A 7390-nucleotide genomic window follows, 5' to 3' on the forward strand; every position below is an offset into this window, starting at 1 on the left:
ATGACAAGGTTATATGCTTGTTTATCGGGCGTAGTGTATGTTTGGGACATGACAAGGTTATATGCTTGTTTATCGGGCGTAGTGTATGTTTGGGACATGACAAGGTTATATGCTTGTTTATCGGGCGTAGTGTATGTTTGGGACATGACAAGGTTATATGCTTGTTTATCGGGCGTAGTGTATGTTTGGGACATGACAAGGTTATATGCTTGTTTATCGGGCGTAGTGTATGTTTGGGACATGACAAGGTTATATGCTTGTTTATCGGGCGTAGTGTATGTTTGGGACATGACAAGGTTATATGCTTGTTTATCGGGCGTAGTGTATGTTTGGGACATGACAAGGTTATATGCTTGTTTATCGGGCGTAGTGTATGTTTGGGACATGACAAGGTTATATGCTTGTTTATCGGGCGTAGTGTATGTTTGGGACATGACAAGGTTATATGCTTGTTTATCGGGCGTAGTGTATGTTTGGGACATGACAAGGTTATATGCTTGTTTATCGGGCGTAGTGTATGTTTGGGACATGACAAGGTTATATGCTTGTTTATCGGGCGTAGTGTATGTTTGGGACATGACAAGGTTATATGCTTGTTTATCGGGCGTAGTGTATGTTTGGGACATGACAAGGTTATATGCTTGTTTATCGGGCGTAGTGTATGTTTGGGACATGACAAGGTTATATGCTTGTTTATCGGGCGTAGTGTATGTTTGGGACATGACAAGGTTATATGCTTGTTTATCGGGCGTAGTGTATGTTTGGGACATGACAAGGTTATATGCTTGTTTATCGGGCGTAGTGTATGTTTGGGACATGACAAGGTTATATGCTTGTTTATCGGGCGTAGTGTATGTTTGGGACATGACAAGGTTATATGCTTGTTTATCGGGCGTAGTGTATGTTTGGGACATGACAAGGTTATATGCTTGTTTATCGGGCGTAGTGTATGTTTGGGACATGACAAGGTTATATGCTTGTTTATCGGGCGTAGTGTATGTTTGGGACATGACAAGGTTATATGCTTGTTTATCGGGCGTAGTGTATGTTTGGGACATGACAAGGTTATATGCTTGTTTATCGGGCGTAGTGTATGTTTGGGACATGACAAGGTTATATGCTTGTTTATCGGGCGTAGTGTATGTTTGGGACATGACAAGGTTATATGCTTGTTTATCGGGCGTAGTGTCTATTTGGGACATGACAAGGTTATATGCTTGTTTATCGGGCGTAGTGTATGTTTGGGACATGACAAGGTTATATGCTTGTTTATCGGGCGTAGTGTCTATTTGGGACATGACAAGGTTATATGCTTGTTTATCGGGCGTAGTGTATGTTTGGGACATGACAAGGTTATATGCTTGTTTATCGGGCGTAGTGTCTGTTTGGGACATGACAAGGTTATATGCTTGTTTATCGGGCGTAGTGTATGTTTGGGACATGACAAGGTTATATGCTTGTTTATCGGGCGTAGTGTATGTTTGGGACATGACAAGGTTATATGCTTGTTTATCGGGCGTAGTGTATGTTTGGGACATGACAAGGTTATATGCTTGTTTATCGGGCGTAGTGTATGTTTGGGACATGACAAGGTTATAATGCTTGTTTATCGGGCGTAGTGTATGTTTGGGACATGACAAGGTTATATGCTTGTTTATCGGGCGTAGTGTATGTTTGGGACATGACAAGGTTATATGCTTGTTTATCGGGCGTAGTGTATGTTTGGGACATGACAAGGTTATATGCTTGTTTATCGGGCGTAGTGTATGTTTGGGACATGACAAGGTTATATGCTTGTTTATCGGGCGTAGTGTATGTTTGGGACATGACAAGGTTATATGCTTGTTTATCGGGCGTAGTGTATGTTTGGGACATGACAAGGTTATATGCTTGTTTATCGGGCGTAGTGTATGTTTGGGACATGACAAGGTTATATGCTTGTTTATCGGGCGTAGTGTATGTTTGGGACATGACAAGGTTATATGCTTGTTTATCGGGCGTAGTGTATGTTTGGGACATGACAAGGTTATATGCTTGTTTATCGGGCGTAGTGTATGTTTGGGACATGACAAGGTTATATGCTTGTTTATCGGGCGTAGTGTATGTTTGGGACATGACAAGGTTATATGCTTGTTTATCGGGCGTAGTGTATGTTTGGGACATGACAAGGTTATATGCTTGTTTATCGGGCGTAGTGTATGTTTGGGACATGACAAGGTTATATGCTTGTTTATCGGGCGTAGTGTATGTTTGGGACATGACAAGGTTATATGCTTGTTTATCGGGCGTAGTGTATGTTTGGGACATGACAAGGTTATATGCTTGTTTATCGGGCGTAGTGTATGTTTGGGACATGACAAGGTTATATGCTTGTTTATCGGGCGTAGTGTATGTTTGGGACATGACAAGGTTATATGCTTGTTTATCGGGCGTAGTGTATGTTTGGGACATGACAAGGTTATATGCTTGTTTATCGGGCGTAGTGTATGTTTGGGACATGACAAGGTTATATGCTTGTTTATCGGGCGTAGTGTATGTTTGGGACATGACAAGGTTATATGCTTGTTTATCGGGCGTAGTGTATGTTTGGGACATGACAAGGTTATATGCTTGTTTATCGGGCGTAGTGTATGTTTGGGACATGACAAGGTTATATGCTTGTTTATCGGGCGTAGTGTATGTTTGGGACATGACAAGGTTATATGCTTGTTTATCGGGCGTAGTGTATGTTTGGGACATGACAAGGTTATATGCTTGTTTATCGGGCGTAGTGTATGTTTGGGACATGACAAGGTTATATGCTTGTTTATCGGGCGTAGTGTATGTTTGGGACATGACAAGGTTATATGCTTGTTTATCGGGCGTAGTGTATGTTTGGGACATGACAAGGTTATATGCTTGTTTATCGGGCGTAGTGTATGTTTGGGACATGACAAGGTTATATGCTTGTTTATCGGGCGTAGTGTATGTTTGGGACATGACAAGGTTATATGCTTGTTTATCGGGCGTAGTGTATGTTTGGGACATGACAAGGTTATATGCTTGTTTATCGGGCGTAGTGTATGTTTGGGACATGACAAGGTTATATGCTTGTTTATCGGGCGTAGTGTATGTTTGGGACATGACAAGGTTATATGCTTGTTTATCGGGCGTAGTGTATGTTTGGGACATGACAAGGTTATATGCTTGTTTATCGGGCGTAGTGTATGTTTGGGACATGACAAGGTTATATGCTTGTTTATCGGGCGTAGTGTATGTTTGGGACATGACAAGGTTATATGCTTGTTTATCGGGCGTAGTGTATGTTTGGGACATGACAAGGTTATATGCTTGTTTATCGGGCGTAGTGTATGTTTGGGACATGACAAGGTTATATGCTTGTTTATCGGGCGTAGTGTATGTTTGGGACATGACAAGGTTATATGCTTGTTTATCGGGCGTAGTGTATGTTTGGGACATGACAAGGTTATATGCTTGTTTATCGGGCGTAGTGTATGTTTGGGACATGACAAGGTTATATGCTTGTTTATCGGGCGTAGTGTATGTTTGGGACATGACAAGGTTATATGCTTGTTTATCGGGCGTAGTGTATGTTTGGGACATGACAAGGTTATATGCTTGTTTATCGGGCGTAGTGTATGTTTGGGACATGACAAGGTTATATGCTTGTTTATCGGGCGTAGTGTATGTTTGGGACATGACAAGGTTATATGCTTGTTTATCGGGCGTAGTGTATGTTTGGGACATGACAAGGTTATATGCTTGTTTATCGGGCGTAGTGTATGTTTGGGACATGACAAGGTTATATGCTTGTTTATCGGGCGTAGTGTATGTTTGGGACATGACAAGGTTATATGCTTGTTTATCGGGCGTAGTGTATGTTTGGGACATGACAAGGTTATATGCTTGTTTATCGGGCGTAGTGTATGTTTGGGACATGACAAGGTTATATGCTTGTTTATCGGGCGTAGTGTATGTTTGGGACATGACAAGGTTATATGCTTGTTTATCGGGCGTAGTGTATGTTTGGGACATGACAAGGTTATATGCTTGTTTATCGGGCGTAGTGTATGTTTGGGACATGACAAGGTTATATGCTTGTTTATCGGGCGTAGTGTATGTTTGGGACATGACAAGGTTATATGCTTGTTTATCGGGCGTAGTGTATGTTTGGGACATGACAAGGTTATATGCTTGTTTATCGGGCGTAGTGTATGTTTGGGACATGACAAGGTTATATGCTTGTTTATCGGGCGTAGTGTATGTTTGGGACATGACAAGGTTATATGCTTGTTTATCGGGCGTAGTGTATGTTTGGGACATGACAAGGTTATATGCTTGTTTATCGGGCGTAGTGTATGTTTGGGACATGACAAGGTTATATGCTTGTTTATCGGGCGTAGTGTATGTTTGGGACATGACAAGGTTATATGCTTGTTTATCGGGCGTAGTGTATGTTTGGGACATGACAAGGTTATATGCTTGTTTATCGGGCGTAGTGTATGTTTGGGACATGACAAGGTTATATGCTTGTTTATCGGGCGTAGTGTATGTTTGGGACATGACAAGGTTATATGCTTGTTTATCGGGCGTAGTGTATGTTTGGGACATGACAAGGTTATATGCTTGTTTATCGGGCGTAGTGTATGTTTGGGACATGACAAGGTTATATGCTTGTTTATCGGGCGTAGTGTATGTTTGGGACATGACAAGGTTATATGCTTGTTTATCGGGCGTAGTGTATGTTTGGGACATGACAAGGTTATATGCTTGTTTATCGGGCGTAGTGTATGTTTGGGACATGACAAGGTTATATGCTTGTTTATCGGGCGTAGTGTATGTTTGGGACATGACAAGGTTATATGCTTGTTTATCGGGCGTAGTGTATGTTTGGGACATGACAAGGTTATATGCTTGTTTATCGGGCGTAGTGTATGTTTGGGACATGACAAGGTTATATGCTTGTTTATCGGGCGTAGTGTATGTTTGGGACATGACAAGGTTATATGCTTGTTTATCGGGCGTAGTGTATGTTTGGGACATGACAAGGTTATATGCTTGTTTATCGGGCGTAGTGTCTGTTTGGGACATGACAAGGTTATATGCTTGTTTATCGGGCGTAGTGTATGTTTGGGACATGACAAGGTTATATGCTTGTTTATCGGGCGTAGTGTATATTTGGGACATGACAAGGTTATATGCTTGTTTATCGGGCGTAGTGTATGTTTGGGACATGACAAGGTTATATGCTTGTTTATCGGGCGTAGTGTATGTTTGGGACATGACAAGGTTATATGCTTGTTTATCGGGCGTAGTGTATATTTGGGACATGACAAGGTTATATGCTTGTTTATCGGGCGTAGTGTCTGTTTGGGACATGACAAGGTTATATGCTTGTTTATCGGGCGTAGTGTCTATTTGGGACATGACAAGGTTATATGCTTGTTTATCGGGCGTAGTGTCTATTTGGGACATGACAAGGTTATATGCTTGTTTATCGGGCGTAGTGTCTATTTGGGACATGACAAGGTTATATGCTTGTTTATCGGGCGTAGTGTATGTTTGGGACATGACAAGGTTATATGCTTGTTTATCGGGCGTAGTGTATGTTTGGGACATGACAAGGTTATATGCTTGTTTATCGGGCGTAGTGTATGTTTGGGACATGACAAGGTTATATGCTTGTTTATCGGGCGTAGTGTATGTTTGGGACATGACAAGGTTATATGCTTGTTTATCGGGCGTAGTGTATGTTTGGGACATGACAAGGTTATATGCTTGTTTATCGGGCGTAGTGTATGTTTGGGATTGAGCAGGCCGGGGCAGTGGTTCCAAAGGGAAACTAATAGCGATAGAACGAACGTACTGGACTGTATGATTATCTCCCTTCAACATTTATCTCGCTCTCTATTTGGGACATGACAAGGTTATATGCTTGTTTATCGGGCGTAGTGTCTATTTGGGACATGACAAGGTTATATGCTTGTTTATCGGGCGTAGTGTATGTTTGGGACATGACAAGGTTATATGCTTGTTTATCGGGCGTAGTGTATGTTTGGGACATGACAAGGTTATATGCTTGTTTATCGGGCGTAGTGACAGGAATAGGTTATATGCTTGTTTATCGGGCGTAGTGTCTATTTGGGACATGACAAGGTTATATGCTTGTTTATCGGGCGTAGTGTATGTTTGGGACATGACAAGGTTATATGCTTGTTTATCGGGCGTAGTGTATGTTTGGATTGAGCAGGCCGGGGCAGTGGTTCCAAAGGGAAACTAATACGCGATAGAACGAACGTACTGGACTGTATGATTATCTCCCTTCAACATTTATCTCGCTCTCTCTTCATCAGGAGACAGACATACAGACAGACAGCGAGACAGAAATACAGCGAGACAGACATACAGACAGACAGCGAGACAGACAGACAAGAGACAGACACAGCGAGACAGACATACAGACAGACAGCGAGAATGACATACAGCGAGACAGACATACGTATACAGACAGCGAGAATGACAGACAGACATACAGCGAGACAGACATACAGACAGACAGCGAGACAGACAGCGAGACAGACATACAGCGAGACAGACAGACATACAGACAGACACAGCGAGACAGACATACAGACAACGAGACAGACATACAGACAGACAGCGAGACAGACAGACAGACAAGAGACAAGAGACAGACAGACAGACATAGAGCGAGACAGACATACAGACAGACAGCGAGACAGACAGACAGGCAAGAGACAGACAGACAGACATACAGCGAGACAGACATACAGCGAGACAGACATACAGCGAGACAGACATACAGACAGACAGCGAGAGAGACATACAGACAGACAGCGAGACAGACAGGCAGGCAAGAGACATACCCAATGTTTTTGGTGCAGGATCTGCAGACAAATATGAGACACATGACAACTTTATTGAGCAAACTAATTAACTAATATTAGGGCTTCCGAGCTGAAATGCAATCCTATAGTCCGGACGTCGTCAACGATTGCTTGACCAATATTTCAATCAATTTGCTTAAAAAATGAAGGCGTGACAGTGCCGCCTCATTTTTAACAAAAAGCCGGATATGATGTCATCCAAGACATTTATCAAAAAAATGAAAAAAACACGTCTGGGGATATTATACCCAGGAACTTTCATGTGAAGTTTAATGAAAATTGGTCAAGTAGTTTTCTCTGAATCGCTCTACACATACACACACACAGACACATACACCACAACCTCGTCTCCATTCCCCGTCTATGTTAAAACATTAAGTCAAAACTTTACTAAATGTAAAGAGCATCTATTTTACATTGAAACGCTTTGATTTTATTCTGAGCACATTTGAACAGAGAACAAAGCGTATCCTATATGTCTT

The 7390-nt window shown here is 42.0% G+C and overlaps 1 protein-coding gene across 1 annotated transcript in view; it reads right to left on the reverse strand.

The window, feature by feature from the left end:
* LOC138980346 (tetraspanin-18B-like) overlaps positions 1-6904 on the reverse strand; it is a 33011-nt gene extending 26107 nt beyond the window's left edge. The window contains exon 1 of the mRNA XM_070353214.1: positions 6888-6904. The gene's annotated coding sequence lies outside the window, so the exon portion shown is untranslated. The remainder of the gene's footprint in view (positions 1-6887) is intronic.
* Between the last annotated feature and the right edge of the window lie 486 nt (positions 6905-7390).

This window comes from Littorina saxatilis, linkage group LG11 (genome assembly GCF_037325665.1).
Source record: "Littorina saxatilis isolate snail1 linkage group LG11, US_GU_Lsax_2.0, whole genome shotgun sequence".
In the NCBI taxonomy this organism is placed as follows: Eukaryota; Metazoa; Mollusca; class Gastropoda; order Littorinimorpha; family Littorinidae; genus Littorina; species Littorina saxatilis.